General features: G+C 34.6%; 1 protein-coding gene across 4 annotated transcripts in view; it reads left to right on the top strand.

The window, feature by feature from the left end:
- The window catches only part of Bmcp (uncoupling protein Bmcp mitochondrial), an 87,575-nt gene that overhangs the window by 24,447 nt on the left and 43,289 nt on the right, over positions 1 to 19,839 (top strand). The window contains exon 1 of one of the 4 annotated variants that reach the window (XM_035352730.2): positions 18,744 to 18,896. The exons of 2 other annotated variants lie outside the window; for them this stretch is intronic. The gene's annotated coding sequence lies outside the window, so the exon portion shown is untranslated. Of the gene's footprint in view, positions 1 to 18,743; positions 18,909 to 19,839 lie in introns of those variants that run through there. One more of the 4 variants, XM_035352729.2, reaches the window with a different exon arrangement.

Raw genomic sequence — 19,839 nt, 5'->3', positions numbered from 1 at the left:
CTTTGGAATAAAAAGTCGAAATGGATATTTCCGTTGAAATACTATGATACTTGAAAAATTTCGAGATTACAACAGTTTTCTTACTTCGCACAAGAAAGTAAAAAGAAGATTGTGGTTTGAGTGCAGTGTTCATTTAAGGGAATAAGGATTTATTGAAACTGAAGACACTTTAACTTAAGACTTTTGTGTTAATTTGATAATTCTTAAATGGAATTTCTGATTTTTACTTGTAATCGTTTCCGAATATAGGTTCGAAGTGCAAGAAACTGTACATTCAAGTATTTCATTTTTATTCTAACCTATTTACGAAAGATAAAATGAAGCTCAATAGAACGAGACATCATATATTGGCGTTAGAAACACCTTTTATTGATTATAGGAATGATACTAAGCACTAATAATAAGTAAGAATTATGTAGATTATTTTGTTTTAAAATCCTCCCCTTGCTTGGGATGATCATAAATCTTGTTCTGAGCAGGAGAGTATTTTTTTATTGCTTTGCAATAAATCCAATCCGTAGGATTCCCCGTCTGTAATGTCTGCACGAGTCAGTTTCCCTTAGAATGTCCTCCACGAAGGCATTCCTTCTCTTGGGCAGAGAGCCCTCGATTGTCTTACCATAATTAAATAAACCAAACCAAGCCCCATTCAATCTGTTGTTTCAGTAAAAATCTTAATATTTATCAGCATTTTAATGTATTTTAAGACATTCTTAAAATGATGATCAATGATAATTGGTAAACAAGTTTGTATCCCTTCTACCAATAATTTGTATACATATTCACTAGTCGAGGTTGAGGCGGGGAAATGAAATACGAGTTGGCAGCACTCTATGACACACCATGAAATAAAAAAAACATTTGTATTTCTTTGCGTTCGTTCTTCCTCAGAGAATTATAAATATATCATCCTACACTAACTTAATTCCAGTCAATTTGAAATGTCCTGATATCAAACAACGTGTTGATGATGCTATCAGTTTACTATACTTTGCAGTATCAGCGACCTCTCAGATGACTGTTGTTATCATTTTCTTGGTGGATAGTTCACATGCGGTCATTTTTATTTTTTGAAAAGATCACTGTAATGATTACGATGACACTACAGATGAAATTGTTACAAGCCGACTAGTTTCGAAGATTACTTTTGATGTTGCTAAGGTAATGTCAAGAATTTACTAGCAAAGAGTTCTTCGCTTGCTCAACAGAATGTTAAGAACTAGCGAATTTTTAAGTGAGTAATTTTCAAACACTCGAGCTACAGTTAACCATTTTGATGAAACCTTTAAGTTTGTTTCTTCAGTTAGAGAACGAATAAGGACCACGAACAGCTGAGAGGTGAGATCGCTAAAGACTGGTCGTTGATAGAGCGGCCAGTTATAATCCTGGAAAACGGAATTTTCCCCATCCGTAATATGAATATATTACACATAAGAGTTTCCTTCGCAATCCTCTATGAAGGCATTCCTTTCTTTAACCAGATAATCATTGTGTGCTTCGCCATAATTTTAAGTAACCTAATTAACCTAGTCTAACCTAAGAAATCATACAAATCATGCTTGAAAATTTAATTTCTTACTGTTACATAAATTTCGAATTTGTTTTATTATCCATTTCATATTTTGTAAAACTTTAACGAATTTTGATTAACAAACTCGACAATTTCAAAGAGAGCAATGGCAACACTGAAAAAAAATTATCTCCAGTTCGCGAGACTGTGTATCGAAAAGTCTAAAGATATGCTCTTTTTTAATTATTTTGTGATATTGCTGTTGAACTGGATCTTATGGTTTAAGTGTGTAGAACATGATATTTAATAAATAAAGGTAGCATACAAAATTTTAAAGAAACGGCCCTTTGAGCATAATATACAATCTGAAAGCTTTCAGGTTTTGTTTTTGTTTCCCTTCTTTCTAACTTTTTTTTTTTTTATTTATATTTCTTTCGTTTTCATCATACAGATGATCTAGCGAATTAATTTTTATGATACATTTTGCAGAAGGTATATGTTAGGAACGTTTCAATTTTTAAGTGAACGATTTTGTATTTTCCAGGATAAGAAACGATCTTGCAATTAAAATCTGATTTAAAGACATCTGCGTCTGACTACGTATTATTTTATCTAAAGATAAAAGTTACACTCATTTAAGCATCTCTTATGATGATTCTGATAATATTTGATAATAACGCTTTCGAATCGCATTGGCATTTATGCTATCTTTGCCTCAGGTGACATTGTTCCCTTGCACGTGCAACTCTCGTGAGGTCAGAAATCGATAAAACATACCCTTTCGGTGCAAATTTTATCATTATCGAAAATTAAACTAGATTTTGTCTCTTACTTTTGCAAGTTTACGTTAATCTTTAACTCCCCATCCGTAATATGAATTTCGAGTGTGTCATAAATGGCAGAACACTTCATATGTCCGCCAAGCCTTCTGCGCCCATATAATTATAGTTTTAAATTTTTTTTTTCTATTCAAATTTGCGGTAAATAATTGATTTTAATCGATAAATCTTGTATTTGGAAACCTTACTGAGGTAAGATACGAAGGTGAGTAAAATAAATATGTATAGGTATAATTCTTTTAATGAATTACTTTTTTTTTTCTGGTGTGTGTGTGTGTGCGTGTGAGAAACTAATATTTTAACTAAAAAGAATATGAATTTTGAATTTGTCTAGACTAGCAAGATAGGCAATAAAATAGTATATAGCTTGAAGAAATTTCGCTTTATGCTTCCTCACTTTTGGGAAGAATTTGGACAATTTTTCGTTAACTGAAAGCAGACCTTGCGACTTCTTTTTTTAATTGTTATGTAGGATTCCCCACTGTGTAATTTTCAGTTACAGTTGAAAGTGAAGAATCTTAAGAACTAATAAGCGAATAATCGCTTGAGTTCGTGTACAGGAACAACAAGTAAGAAGGGTGAAATAAACCCTTTATTATTCCAATTAAAGTTTAACAATACTCCGTCTTGGAGTTGTACAATAAAGCCGACACTTGGGCTTGTAAGAGACTAAGAATTAAACTAAACTAATCTTAACTAAAGGAGATATAGCCGAAGTTATCAAAATTCTAACAGAGTTGGCCCCTTAACGCTAATTGACTGCGAAGCTATCAAGAGCCTAAAGTACGGCCGAGCGTAATAATAGCTTACTAGAGAGTAGCTTAAAAAGGCGGACGCGTGCAGCCAGAATATCTAGTATCTCTCTTCCTAAGACTGTAAAACTTCACGGTTAAATACCGCTCTTCCTCAGTAGTATTCAGACGTGATTCTAAAACTACGTTCTGTCCGGAAGTGGTAAGCTAAAATAAAGAATCGATAGGAAAGGAAGTTTATCTCAAAATTTAACTGTTAATAAAATTAATATAATCCTTACAGTTGCTTTCTTGCAGCAGAGGGCGCTTTGACCTAGTTGAGAACCATTTGACTTTGGGGCAAGAATGGTAATTAGCAGACTGCTAATTAATTCATTAATAAGATCTTAATTTAGTTTATGTATCTATGTTACTTTTATGAAACTTTAAGCTTTCAAGTATGCAAATGCCAAGTATCAGCAGCATATATTTCTCTCTTCTTTATGTGAACTCTGCATTGTTAAAATATTTAAAACAAAACTACATTTTACGATTTTTATAATGGCTTAGAAGAAGGCTATAATGACGCACATTTTGCCGTGCGTTTTCCGATGATGTCCCTGATTAGCTCAACCGTCAGGCGCTTAAAAAATTCATAGTTTGAATTCTGGCAAAAGAGGAGCTGATTTTTCCCATTTTTCGATCCAAAAAAGCAAATATTAACTATCGTAGCATCCTAATTAAAATGTGATCGCCGATAAATCATCACTGTCTGAATTAAGTCGAGAGGGTTTCGTGCCTCTCCCCAGTATCGGAGAAGGCACGGATATTTATAAATGTACACTGTTTGTGCGGCATGGAGGCACTGGTAATATGCGGCGAGTCAAATGTCCCCTCGAGAGGCTGGTGGTAGGGAAGAGGGCGGAACTGAGCAAAGTCGTACATTGTAGATTGAATATGTGGCGAGACGGCACTTAATTCCCATTGGTAAATCAACCTTAGGACGGAAGCTGTCTCGTCACTAGCGTTGTCATCTGTATGGTGTTCAAGGCAGGCGCAATCTAGCACTCCTTGTCACGATGAATTTCATGGCATTATTCTGATATTGCTGTCAGACAAGTGAGGTAAGTCACAAAACAACAACATATTTTGATATTTCCGTCTCATACCATTTTACATTCAACAACAACAACAACAAAAAAAAAAAAAAAAAAAAAAGTAAATGTGGAATCTTTTCAAAAACACCTTTCTGTTATCTGACAATAATGACTTAACTTTATCAGTTTTATTATACTTCGAAGAAGTGCTTTGTTTACGGTTAACGTGTAAAATAACGTTATGGGGAAATAAAATCAGCGCAAAAGTTCTTGTTTCGGAAACTGACTAGAGAAAACAGAAGAAAATTTAGGTGCAGCATTTTACCATGTCTTGGGAGGAAAACTGCCTCTTCATGAAATATAAGATCTTCAATGAAAAAAACTTTACTTTTATTGCTTAAAATGGCTTATTTTGTTGCTGAATAACAAAGGGATTAAATTTAGAAATTAAATATCTTATGCTCAACTGAATGGCAACACTCTGACGCGTGGAATATACATTGATTAAAAATGAAACCCAAATACCAAGAAGGATTTATGCTAGTTAAACCAAATAAGGCTGGCATATTTGCATAATCATAGAGATAATATCTATTCAGATTTCGAGATAAATGAATAAGTGTGACGCTAGTAACGCCACTATGAATATGCAAATCACGTTTGTTTTAAATATGTGATTCTCCTTTATTTGTCTTCCGGACTGGGCGCTGTGAGAGATATCAGAGTCTTTAATTTGTGTCAAGTGTTCCAAAATATTTGAGTCTTGCTTGTATAAGTGTGACCAGTACCAAAGATATACTAAGTTATTTCATTCCCAAACAGCAAGCAGTTAAAACTGGTCAGGGACTTTGCGGGCAGTCTACTTGTTAATGACAAATCTGCTTTGTTTTCTTAGTTGGTTGAATAACAGCACTTACATTTTGTGCTTTTATTGAATCACTCATTGCTTTTCTAGTATTTTTTTTTCCAATTTTATATTGAAAGAAAAATTTTTGAAGCATGATCAAGGCCACTCCAGGCATATAACTTAAAACCAACACTCTCGTTTCACTCTGCAGGAAAATTCTGCACAAAATACTACTCGTTACATTCTATTTCCTGCATTTTTTATTTTATCTAGAACTTTCCTTTGCACCTGTTGCAGACTGTATTTCAAATTCAGAGGTGTCATTGAACTCAAGCAATCCCTCAGCCTTAACGAAGTCAGTACACACTGTCACAGCAAGGATTTTAATTTTGAAAAATTGGTTCTCATTCCCATTTGAAATTACAAAATTCATTTGAAAATAAAGTCTGTAATTTTTTTAATTAATTATATCTAGGCAAATATAGTAATTCCTCCCCCCCCAATGGCGAGCACTTGCCTATAACGGCACTAGCTACTCCTAAGGCTAGTAGTGGTGTCCATTTTATTGCGGAGGCACCTAATAGGCGGCCACCGTTACCTTTATTTATTAAATATCATGTTCTTCGCACTTAAACCATAAAATTCAGCTCAACAGCAATATCGTAAAATAATTTTAAAGTGAGCATAACTTTAGAATTTCCGACACACAGTCTTGCCGCGCGGAAGATTTTTTTTTTTTTTTTAATCCGCACAGTGTTGCCATTGCTCGTTTTGAAATCGTTGAGTTTATTAATCAAAAATTCGCTAAATTTTTACAAAATATGAAATCGATAATAAAACAAATTCCAAAGTTGGGCTTTTAGATGCCCATATTCGAGTGGAAATGTTATTCAAAATTTGATGGCTCTAGGTACTATGGTGATTTCCTGTTATGTTTTTACCACCAATCCTCAAATTCCATATCACAGATTATGTTCTTACTGCATTAATATAAATATTAACAAGACATAGTGCACAATAAAAATTAAGCTTTATTTAGGAACATCGCGCATACTCCCCGACAGCCTGCCTGTTTCGCTCTGCTCGCTACTCGTAAGAAATTTCTCCTCTAGGGTTGCCACACTTATCGGAGGGCGCAAGGCGCGCTCCTTATCGCCATCACCACAGAGTTTCCCCCCAGTTCCTTTAATGGCTATTCAAAGGAACGACATAGGTTATGAAATTATCTCAGAGTATCCGTACTGTCGGGTATTTTTACATGATTACAAAATTAGAATATAAAATTAGAAAAGATCAAAATGAAATTCAATATATAACAAGGTATTGACACATATAATAAACATGAAATAACAAGAAATATGTTAAGATATGAATTTAAAAAAAATGTTTTAAATTGTTATGTAAGAAGCAAGTTTCTTAGGGAAGTGAACATGCCTTCCCGATCTGGTGACAGTTTGTGTCTTAGAGAGTTCGTTTGCAGATTTATTCTGCTGAACTGTCTTTAAGTCTTTATTTGTTTTCAGTTCAGGCAAATTAGAGTCCGAAAGCAAATAGGCTGGTTTCACACGGTCTATAGACACAGTAGATTTCAGACCGTTAATATCAATTGTGAAAGTTTTGTCCGTTCTAGAAAGGACTTTATGCGGACCTGTATATGGTTGGCACAGAGGTGGCTTTACTCGATCGACACGTAAGTATACATGCGTACACGACTTTAAGGTAGCACTTACGTAACATTTTTCTTGGCAATGTGCAGATGTTGCTATTGGATTCAATTGTTGCATTCTATGCCTAAGATTCGTGATAAATTGTGTGTCATACGGAGATATCTTAGATGACGTTATCATATCACTAGGCAGCTTGAGAGTTGTGCCGTACACCAGTTCAGCACAAGATGACTGTAGATCTTCCTTTACGGCTGTCCGAATACCAAGCATAACAACTGGTAGTGTTTCAGTCCAGTTATTGGTCTCGTGAGCCTTGAGAGAAGATTTTAAATGTCGATGAAATCGTTCAACAATGCCGTTTGACATTGGATGATAGGCTGTTGTTGTGATTCTGTTCGTACCCAAAATGCGCGTGAATTCTGCAAAAAGTGCGGATCTCATTTGAGAACCTTGGTCTGTTGTTATGATCGATGGGCAGCCAAAACGAGATATCCAACAGTTGAAGATGGCTCTGCAAATGGTTTCCGTTTTCATATCCGGGATGGGAATGGCTTCAGGCCATCTGGAGAATCTATCTATTAGAGTCAAAAGGTACACATTGCCTTCTGATGGAGGTAACGGTCCGACGATATCCATATGGATTTCTGAAAAACGTGCATCAGGAAGAGAGAATGTGCCCAGTGGTGCTTTAGTATGCCTAGTAATTTTCGATTTTTGGCAAGATTCACAGGATTTCACCCAATTTTTGATATGACGTTTCATATCGGGCCATACATAACGAGAACAAATAAGCTTCGTAGTAGCTGCAATTCCTGGATGTGACAGATTATGCAGATGATTAAAGATGAGTCTACGAAAGGAATTCGGAACAAATGGACGAGGAATGTCTGTTGATATGTCACACAGAATATTACCATCAGAATATTGGCACGGTTTAAATTCCAGTTTCAAAGATGATGTGTTGTTTTTGAGAAGGTCTTGTACCTCCGGATCATGCCGTTGAGCTTCCGAAAATTTTTTAAAATCCAAAAATGGAGATTTTGTTATGGAATCAATTTCGATTCTTGAAAGAGCGTCAGCAACGACGTTTTTTGAACCTTGCACATGCCTAATATCAGTAGAGTACTGAGAAATAAAATCTAAATGGCGCAATTGTCGAGGTGAACATTTATGAGGGTTCTGTTTAAAAGCGTATATTAACGGTTTTTGATCGGTATAAATTATAAAATTTCTGCCCTCTAACATGTGTCGGAATTTCTTAATTGCAGAATAAATAGAAAATAATTCCCTATCGTACGCGGACCATTTCTGTTGACTTTTATTGAGTTTCATAGAGAAAAATGCTATAGGTTCCCATGTTTGTTGAGACAACTGCATAAGTGTGCCGCCGATTGCGACGTCTGAGGCATCTACCCAGATGCTTAGCTGGGCTCCGGGAATAGGGTGTCTTAAAAGGGTAGCCTGAGCAATGGCATTTTTGGCAGCAATAAAGGCTTGTTCAGCATTCTCGTTCCAATTTAATTGTGGGGATGAATCCTGAACACGAAAACGAGATTTCTTTTTATTAATATAGCCTTCTAACAATTTTATTAAAGGAGAAAGAATATGTGCTGCTTTAGGTATGAAACATCTATAAAAGTTAAACATGCCTAAAAATCGGCGAAGCTGAGTGAGAGTGGTAGGTTGAGGAAAATCTAAAATACATTTGACTTTGTCAGGAAGAGGTTCAATTCCGTTTTCACTAAGGTGAAAACCTAAGAAATCAATAGACGTTTGACCAAAGGTGCATTTTGAAACATTTATGCAAAGTCCATATTTCTGAAGTTTGGAAAATAAAGCTTTCAAATGCCTGCAATGTTCCTCAGAATCTTTAGAGGCTATGAGCAAGTCATCGACGAAAGCGTAAACGCCTTCTAAATCCCGCGTGACTTCATCTATAAAACGTTGAAAAGTCGCAGATGCATTGCATAAGCCGAATTGCATACGGATACTTTCGAATAAACCGAATGGTGTGCATATGGCGGTTTTGTGGATGTCGGCTGGGTTAATTGGTATTTGATGGTATGCCTTAATCAGGTCGACATGACTAAAAATTTTAGTACCGTGCAATGCAGCAGTAAAATCGGCTAAGCATGGAATAGGGTATTTGTCTTTTATCGTTTGAGCGTTCAATGCTCGATAATCTCCTACAGGTCTCCATTCCAGACTTCCCTTTTTTGGAACCATGTGAAGTGGGGATGCATAATTGCTGCTCGAAGGTCTCAAATGCCCCAATTGCATCATACTTTGAAATTCTTGTTTTGCTATTTTTAAGCGATCTGGAGCTAACCGACGAGGTTTTGCAACCACAGGTGGACCTTTAGTTATGATATAATGAACGGTGTTATGTTTAACAGGTTGGTTAGGATCTGGTAATCTAGTAACTGAAGGAAATTCTTTTAAAATTTTGTGATATGGTGTATCACTAAATACAGTTTTTACTGAATAAATGCTTGCATTTTTCACGCAACCGACGGTTTTAAAATGCGTTTTTAAATCTTTGAGACATTTGTTTCTGAGATCAGGCACCAATTCAAAGAAATGGAGAAAATCTGCTCCAAGAATAGGTGTACTAACATTTGCTATAAGAAAAGTCCATGTAAACTGTCGTCTTAATTTGAAATCCAAAGAAAGTGTTTTTTGACCATAAACATGAATAGTAGAAGAATTAGCAGCGAAAAGTGTTTGTTGGGACGAATTCCGTTTTTGAGAATTATTTGCTGGAAGTAAGGACACGTCAGAGCCGGTATCGACCAAGAATGAAAGGTTTGTTCTACGGTCACGAACGAACAGGCGACGTGAAACTTGAGGCAAAGAATAAGTCGCCTCTATTCTTTGCTGGTTTCGTTTCCCTGCCATGAACAAGGTTTTGTACATTTGTCATCTCTACACTTTTTCCCAAAACGTCTATGATACCAGCAAACAGAATAATCTCTCCTTTTGGAATTGCTTCTTTCCTTATTGCGATCTCCGCGATTTGGCGAGCGACCACGAGAAAGAGAAATGCGATCAATAAGTTTGTTTAATTTTTCTATTTGTTTAAATAATTTATCCTCAAGAGACTGATCGACTGTGCGAGAAACGGCACAAGTCCCTGGGGTTGGATTTACTTCTAAAATTCTGTCGGCAATTTCTGCAGCTTTATCTACAGTTAAATTGGAAACCGCTGCCAAAATAGACTGAACAGTCGAAGGCAAACGTTGAAGGAATAATTCTAACATTAAGTTATCAGGAACATTTAAAGATTCTGCTCGACGTTTCATATTTCTAAGCAAATCGGAAGGTTTTCGAGAACCTAATTCTTCTCCAGATAATAATTGGCGAATTTCTTGCTGAGAAGATTCTCCTGAACGATTTATTAACTCAGTTTTGAGCTTTGTATATGGATCAATAGGGTCTGGTTTCATAAGTAAATCCCGTACTATTGATGCAGTATCTGGAGGAAGATGAGCAACTACATAATTATATTTAGTAATGGATTCTGTGATAGGTTTGGGGGTGGCAAGAGCAAAGGTACTTTCACACATAATAAACCATAAAGATGGGTCTGATCGGTTATAAACCGGAATTTGGACGGCATGAACATCATTGTGCAAGGTTTTTAAGCCAAAATAAAAGGAAAAATTTAACTAAAGAAAATTAAATTAAATGATAAGTAGAAAACAGAATTATAAAATGATCTATAATTACTACTCATCTGTGATTCGGAGGATGAAAACCGATGTAATCCATTACTTCTGGTTTGGAGATCTTGAGTGATGGCTTGTAGTCAAAACCGAAAGTGCTTGAGAACTGTTCATACGATTTAACACAGTCCGGGTTACCATTATGGTAATTTCAGGTTATGTTTTTACCACCAATCCTCAAATTCCATATCACAGATTATGTTCTTACTGCATTAATATAAATATTAACAAGACATAGTGCACAATAAAAATTAAGCTTTATTTAGGAACATCGCGCATACTCCCCGACAGCCTGCTGTTTCGCTCTGCTCGCTACTCGTAAGAAATTTCTCCTCTAGGGTTGCCACACTTATCGGAGGGCGCAAGGCGTGCTCCTTATCGCCATCACCACAGTACTAATGTTTTATCACAATGCGAGAAACATACATACATTTATGCCGATTTTTAATTATTTAATATTTTTAAATATAATACAGGACTGTAATATTTTGTGGCAACAGTTTTCAAAATGAACCGACATTTATCGTGAACCAACGCAAAATGCCAAAACGAAATTAATAGCCCGTTTTCGCCTGACTTCGAAAAGATAGCATATCGAATTACCACTATTCAACGTACATGGACCCCGAGTGCAAATGGTGGGCTGTTGTATAATGAAAGGAAGAGAGGGAAATTTGCGATGTGTTATACAGTAACTCATATTTATTTTCGAACACTCCGGTTTTGAAATTTATTTCGATAGATCTTGTACTAAACATTGAAACACAGACTCAGTTTGTTTTTTCGTAATAAAGAATTTTTTCTTCCATTTTAAGCCTTGCTACAAGCTTATTTGATTATATTTGCTTTATATTTTTCGTAATAAAGAATTTTTTCCTCCATTTTAAGCCTTGCTACAAGCTTACTTGATGATATTTGCTTTATATTTTTCGTAATAAAGAATTTTTTCCTCCATTTTAAGCCTTGCTACAAGCTTATTTGATAATATTTGCTTTGTAACAACAAAGTCATTTAATGGTAACTCACATAAAAATTCGGGCACTAAACACTTTTGTTAAGATGCTTTGGCAAAGAATTTTTTTTTTTGTCATAGTGTTTAGTTTTAAATGAAAATATATCACAAGAATTATCGTCTGCATTTGGAAATTCTTTCTTTGATTAGTTTCTTTGATCTGTTCCATATCTGAAGTGATAAGGCAGGAAGCTATAAACTAATGATAAGTTCTTTTAGAAATTAACTTTTTGTCATTTAAAGATAGTAAAAGTATTCGAAATATCCAAAATATCTTTGATTTAAAGTGTTCAGCTATTTTTGATATTGTTACGGATTTTGTATTGAGTTAGCTATTTTTCGTATAATTGTAATTAAAATTGTTTTGGTTCTCCGTACAATGCAGCGCGTAACGAGTTTTAAGAAAAAGCTACGCCGGAAAAGTAAAAATACAGGAGCATGCACATTTAACATTTAAACCGGTAAAACGGTAAAAGTTTACAATTAGGGGCTCCTTTTATATATATATATATATATATATATATATATATATAAAATCGGTTTGGACCGGCGCCAGGAAGACACAATTTCAAGATGGGTACTACGTAAAATCAAAATAAGAAGTCAAAGAATTGCACAAACTCGGGGTCCATGTACACATCGATCTATTTTCACTTAAAAAAACTCAGAGAATTGCACAAACTCGAAATTGCGCACTCCCTCGACTTTGCCCATGTACACATCGATCTATTTTCACTTAAAGAAATCAAGAAGCTAAAACCAAGTTAAAACTTTCATGATAACCAGAAATGGGGTTTCATCACCAAAATTGAACAAAATTTGTCGCTGATCAAAGGGGCACCCTGTTCTATACTAGAGCCCCAGAACCTTCTCGTGACCGATTAAAAAGCTTTAAAAAAGTTGAATTCAGTTGATAAGATTACTGTTGTTGTTGACTGTAGAGAATTCGCGGTGAGATCGGATTAGCTTTCTTTGCGTTCTATTTAATGTTTTAGTAATTTAAAATATAACTATTGATAATATTGCGCGATATTGCGATATTGTTCGAATATCTTTGAGGAAACATCCAGCGTCTTGTTATATTTCTTGTGATAAGTTAATAAATTTCACTAACTTTTTATCGGACTTGTGCTTTCAATCTATTACGAACCCGTACGCACGCAACAATATTATTAAACGACGGATATTGCGTGCAACTATTGAAAATGCATTGAAGTCTGAATTCAAACCTATACGGATGAGTAGGAGATTTATCGTACAAAAAATCAAATGAAACCAAAAGCGGGTTTGGAGAACAGTTTAAAATTAAATTTAATCCTGAAACTATTATAAGAATTAATAGGATACAATGGGCGATCATTTGGAAGGAAATTCTTCGTCCATAAGTAAACAAAGGAAATACTCTCAGGGTTCTCAAAATCCACGGTAAGCATGTGTTTAATTACATTGAAACAATGTTATATTTGCAGATGAGTCAAAATTTAATGCATGTGGGTACGTTGGATGAATTACTGTTTGGCGAAAATCGAATAAAAATTTGAACCCGAGAAACTTATTATCTCTTGCTAAACCTGTGTCAATATATTTTGCTGCCACTGGATGGCAAATTTAGTTTTTATACAAAATAATATGGATGAGTATAAGTATATAAATTCCTAATGAAAATCTGAAAGCATGTGCAAGAAAAATTAGAATGCAAAATATATTCAACTTCTATAAGGATGACGATCCTAAACATGCAGCCTTAAATCTTCACTTGTGGTTATTATACAACTGTCCTGAAGTTGTTAAAATTCCTGTACATCCTCCGGACTTAAATCCTGTGGAACACACATGGAGTGAATTGGAGAAAGAATAGGAAAATGTAGCATTTCTTCGAAAGGTCTACTAAATGCTATACCTAGGGAGGAATAGTTCAAATTAAAACTTTTTTCAAATTAATTCAAAATTCAAATTAGTTCAAATTAAAACAAAATAAACGAAAAAAATAGTTGTATCCATACCATAAGTGCATAAACAGTATACTTTGAGCTAAAGAATATCCAATAAAATACTTATTGTCTCATTATTTTCCAGTTTTTGTTAAATATAAACTGTTTGTTCAAAGTGTCAAAATATTTACGTGAGATCATTTTTAAAACAATGTGAATATTTTTTTTTTCCTTTACCAAAAGCGTTTTCAATAACTTTTTCTCCGACAAGTAGGTTTTAAAAAAGATGATTGATAGCATATTTGAAAAAAAAAATATAGTTATTTCTCTTTTATTTAGTAATGATATTTTCAAATAAAATTGCAAAGCCTAAGTATCCGAGAACAAATGTGAGCCATTGTAATTATAAATTAAAAAAGACAAACTTATATAAGAAACTAGAAATGTCGGCTTCTATTGCATTTATGCCAAAAATTCTTACATTAAACAAATAAAAAAACACCACTGCACATCTTGACATGAAAAATTATAGATCGCATTATTTTAACTTTTCTTTATCCATTGAGCCAACAAAAGGAAGGAAAGTCACTTGACATTGCCACTGTGAGGAGAGGTAGCATAGCAACAACTCATCTGTAATCTTAATAAACCAAATTTAGATAAATTCTGAACATTTTCCCATATTTGAGAAACTTGCTCGGAAAGAAATTTAAGTCTTAAAAGAAATCACTGGGAGAAATAAGGTACGGCAACAATAACTATATGGAATTTTGAGATTCAAAGGAAATAACTTTACGCATGTTTAGAATTACAATTAAAAATTGTCTCATTTGAAAAGAAATGTGTTTATGTAAAGATTTATTAAAGCATCTGCGTTTTCGTAAATATACTGCGAATTAAAAATTAAGACGTAACTTAAAACAAGGATGCGGAACATCAAAAATGTATAATTTGATAGATATTTAATAGTATAATGAAGAAATAAGGAATAAGTTCAAACTCAAATTTACATTGAAGTAAGGAGGAAAGTGCAGAATCGTCCACTGCTTAGCGCGTTTTTAAGAATTGCACATACTCGGTATCCATGTACACATCCAGTGCTTAAATTGCGCCGGAGCTCACCGGAGCCCAGCTCCGGTGCTTCTCAATTTTTAAGATAAATTACAATTTTAGCCGGAGCGCACCGGAGCCCTAAATAAGATGAGCTAATAAGCGCCCTAAATACCGCCCTAAATAAGTACCTAAGTACCGCCCTAAATAAGCGGTACTTTTTTTTTTTATTATAAAAAACTGAACCACAATTTAGACGCAAAAAATTTAAAATTCTAACGTTTTAGTTTAACAATAAGCAGACCTTGCAATACTCTATTTCCCTAGAAATACGAACTTATGAGAACATGAGACGTTCAAGTAAAGTCCCCTCACTCACATGCGGAAACCTTCCCCTTTAAGAAAAGCAATAAATTTGGGGGAGTTTGTTTAGGAATGCGTAAATTTCTCGCCATGCCATCGTATCTCTTTCTTTAGCTCTGATCGTATCTAGTGTATTGTTATCGATGCTTACAGTCAGTTATTCTCGCAGGAAGGAAAATTTGTGTTCTTAAATGTGCGTTAAGTGACAGCGAGTACAATAAGAGTGGAATACTGAGATAAACTACTCAAGCACGTACTATACATCGTCTTTCCACAGTACCCACTAATAGAGGGAGAAGCGTAACCAGCAACTTTACATTCATCCTTAGGAGACAAATTCAGGACTCATTTCACCCCTGACATACATCTGCTTGATGGCTATAATTATATCAGCAGAAAGCCGCGGTCAAAGAGAACGTTCTCTCTCACGATGATTCCTCTCATTTTTTTGTTTTTACCCACACATACCCTCATTCTGTTTCACCCCGGAATTTTCATCAGCTATACTTTAAGCATATTTAATTTTTGTGACGATAAAAGAACTCCTCTCCCCTACGATCAGAGCTTAAATTGAGCCGGAGCCCACCGGATTTCGGCTCCGATGCTTCTTAATTTTTGTAATAAATCATAATTCTAGCCGGAACGCATCGGAGCCCTGAATAAGAAGGCTGCGGCACTTCTTTTATGTAATTGAATAACAATTTCAGAAGAAATTTTATCTCAAAAATTTTATTTTAAAAATAAAATTATATATTAAAAAAATCTGAAATGTTTCAGATTTTAAATTACGTCCAAAGGGGCGTTTTTTAACATTTTGTGTGTTACCTTTCTTTATTAAATATCATGTTCCTCACACTTAAACCATAAGATCCAGTGCAACAGCAATATCGCAAAATAGTTTTAAAACGAGCATATCTTTAGAATTTCCGATACAGAAACTCACGCGCTGGAGATAAAAATGTTTTTTCTGCACAACGTTGCCATTGCTCGCTTTGAAATCCTTGAGTTTGTTAATCAAAAATTCGTCAAAGTTTTAAAAAATAGGAAATCGATCATAAAACAAATTTCAAATTTCAAATTTGGTCTTCCACATGCTCATATTCGTTGGAGGATTACGTTATTCAAAATTCGATGACTCTATGTACCGTTATTTTATGACAATGTGAGAAATATACATACATTTACGCAGATTTTCATTATTTAATTTCTTCAAATATAATGCAGGACATTTATGGCAACATTTTATGGCAACAGTTTGAAAAGTGAACCGACGTTTATCCGTCCGACGCAAAATGCCAAAACGAAACTAATAGTCCTTCGGGATTCAAATCCCTTTGGACTAATTAAAAACCGCGGATTATATTTCAATTTATCTCTTTACATTTTATTTAATTTTAATTATTTAATTACTTCAATCTTTAATTATTTCAATAAATAATAATTAATTATATAATAATTATTTATTAAATAACAATTTATAAACATTAATTAAATAACTCTTAATTAATTTGATAATACTAATTCAGAAGTCTAACAGCAAAAATCAGCGTTATATTTACAAAATTTTCACTGTGAAAATTTTGTAAATATAACGCTGATTTTTGTTGTTTGACTTCTGAATTAGTATTTATTCGGCGTGTTATTGTGTCTTAATTAATTTGATAATAATTAACTATTTAATTTTTAAATTGTTAATGTGTTTAATAGTCATTTTACTTACCGTATTTATGCGAATCTAATGCGCCATCGAATCTAATGCGCATCCCCATTTTAAAACTTTAAATAATAAAAAAATTGTTTGTCGGCGAATGTAATGCACATCAATGATATGTGGAATTTATTGAATCTTATTTTATGCAACAATGGATTTGTATATAAACTATCAATTAATGGTATGATAATTTTATTTAAATTTAGATACCATATTTTATACAACAATGGATTTATACATAAAGTAGCAGAACATAGAATTAACCTATTAGTGGGCTAGTGTCATGTGAAACAATCATTGTTAATTAGCACTACCGTATATACGGTACCTATCGTAAAATATGAACATGAAATAAATCGTAACATTTCTATCTAGCTAACAGTTTCTACAATCAGTGATTGATAGTAAACGTCTTTATTCACTAATGTTTTCATCACTGGAATCCTCACAGCTCTCTTCGTCAGAAGCAGATTCATTTCTTCTTTCCTCATCGTCGTCATCGTCGTCCAGGAATGATAACAAGATCACTGCCTAGGCTGTGCATCGTCTTTTTTACGTCGTCGGTGAGATGACCACGAAATGCGTCCAGACAAAGCATTGATGGTGGATTAGAGAGCCCACCGGGACGGCGTTTCCATACATTTCGGAGCCAATCAAGCATTAATGATTCCGTCATCCACCCCTTCTCTTGGTTTCGAATCAGGAGATCATCTGGGAACAGTTTTTCATTCTTAGGGGTTTTAGGGCATGTTTTCTGTTTGAAGATTAAGAAAGGGGGAAGTTTGCACCCGTCCGCTGTTATTGCCAGCATCACTGTTACGCGTTGTTTTTCACATCCCGAAGTTTTGATGATAACTTCCTTAGTCCCCTTCTCCGTAATGGTGTAGTTACGAGGCATATCAAACCAAATTGCCGTCTCGTCAGCGTTGCCAATTTGCCCCATTGAAAAATTCTTTTCCTTCCGAAGTGTGATGACATACCGCTGAAATGTTAGTAGTTTTCCCTCAAAATCTGCAGGAAGCTTTTGGCATATTGTTGTACGGCGTCTTAGAGATAAACCCATCCGCTTCATAAACCGATCCACCCATCCACGGCTGGCCTTAAACTCTTGTTTCGGTATTCCAAGAACTTCAGCCTCCTCTTTTGCTTTATTTCTTATGGTGTCACTAGTCACAGGTTGTCCATTCTTCCTCCTTTCACGTACAAATTCCAAAACTTTTTCTTCAATTTTAGGGTGTCTTCCTTTGCGAGGGCCAGTGAATTTCTTTCTACTAGCTTTAGTTGCAAACAGTGCCAATTTCTGTTGCCGCCACAAGCGAACATTGCTCTCAGCTACGTTGAACTCTCTCCCTGCCTTTCTATTGCCATTTTTTTCAGCATAAAGAATTACTTTACGTTTGAAAGTAGCGTCATATGACATTCTTCTCTGTTTGCCCTCCATTTCGTGACTACGTACTCTGCAGTTTGTATCCTCTATGCAATAATGTGTCAACGATAAATGTAACGGTAAATGCAGTCGAGAAATTTGGTTGACGTCATCGGCGAACTTTGCACTCGAATCTAATGCGCCATCGAATCTAATGCGCACCCCAATTTTGAATACTACATTTGGCCAAAAACGATGCGCATTAGATTCGCGTAAATACGGTATTTATTTACTCTTGTTCCTCTTTGCTGATGGTCTTCCATAGGGCTCCGGCACTTCTCATCTTAGAAATTAAGTCCTGTACACATCGACCTATTTTCACTTTAAAAAAAATCCCAGAATTGCACAAAAATAGCATTGCGCACTCGCTGGACTTAATCCATGTGCACATCGACCTATTTTCACTTAAAAAGTCAAAGAAAATTGGCAAAAATCCAATTCTTCTTACGCTTGTAAAAAGCGCCAAACAAATAAGTGGGCGATTCTGCACTTTAGCCCACTTATTTGTTTAAGCAAGTAGTATGAATAATTCATCTAACATTTTAGAAGGAAAAAAAAAATATTTCTATTTGCTTTTAACACTTGTTTCCATGAGCGAGATTCTAATACACGTCATTTAAGTAATTCACTATCTTATTCTAATATACGTAATTTTCTTAAGTAATTCACTATCTTATCTTTAATGATGAGAATACCAGAAGATTTGCAACATTAAAAAATTCATCATCTAGTTTCACACAGATAAGATAATGAATACTTGCGCTCCGTATCGCATTTGGCCTGATAATTTTTTAGAGTAAATTTTGTCATAGCCGCATGGAATTTTCGCGCTTGCGCAGTGAAATCACGTCGTACGATCGTACCTAGTCGGTTACTCTGCTGTGATGTCTGTAAACGGGTAAAAGCTTGCACGTTTCGAGGAATGTTTGTGTAATTGCGTTAAGAAATGGTGTTTTATTTTACCTTTGGCCCAAAAATTTAACAAAGGTACTGTGTAACGTGAGTATTTTATTATTGACTTGTTAAAGAAATTAATTATGTGTATCTCACACCGGCCGGAAAAAAATACAATTTCATCATCCTGTGACAGTTGCTGTTAAGATGTTATGCATGTTGTTTAATTTTATATTTTTCGTAATGCTGTATTATACACAAATTTTAAATTTTATCCTTCATTTAAGTCTTTTTCTTTTTTTTTTCACATTTTCTTTTTGATCATTTATATTTTAAATACTACTTAACAGACAAATTTGTGGAAGATAGTTTTTGTTTGCTTTATGTCCCATATGTATTTTATAATGTTTCATAATTCTCTCATTTGCTTAATTTTTTTTAATTAGAAAAAGTTTTTAAAGCGTACCGATGTTTTAATTACTTCAACTGTCTGGTTAATTGGATGCCAGAAAGTCAAGTTTTTACTGTGTGTTGCAGAATTTTTTGTGCATGAATTTGTATTGAGTATAATGTTGTCTCAGTATAGTTACGCTTCACAATATATTCAGCATGGTATATGGATTGATCTGAAAACTTTTGTATGGAGTATAATTTGAATTCAGTGAGCCATGGCTGTATGCAGTACACTTGTTTAGCATTTTCTAGACAATGTTGTGACTGCCCATGAGCATCTACATGCCTATTGCTACTATTCAATAAACATCCTGCACTGTAATACTGAATTTTCAAGTAATTTTATTGTAAATTTTTGTTAATTCATTGACAGTGACTTTTAGGAAAGTTAATGAGAAGATTTGAGCAATGATGAAAATTTTTAGTATCACCGTGGAGATGTAAAAGATTGCTGAAAAGTATGAAGATGTCATGTGTATCTGGGATTTGGCTATTGCATACTGTGTGCCAAGTATGACGATGTCCGTGATTGTGAAAAGCAAAAACTGCTAAATTGGCTATTGTTATGAAGCGAATGAAATTG

This window comes from Stegodyphus dumicola, chromosome 6, assembly GCF_044657685.1.
Source record: "Stegodyphus dumicola isolate Sdum_Otavi_A_Nest chromosome 6, ASM4465768v1".
In the NCBI taxonomy this organism is placed as follows: domain Eukaryota; kingdom Metazoa; phylum Arthropoda; class Arachnida; order Araneae; family Eresidae; genus Stegodyphus; species Stegodyphus dumicola.
The sequence above is the reverse complement of the archived record's forward strand: the minus strand, read 5'-3'. Positions and strand labels throughout refer to the sequence as shown.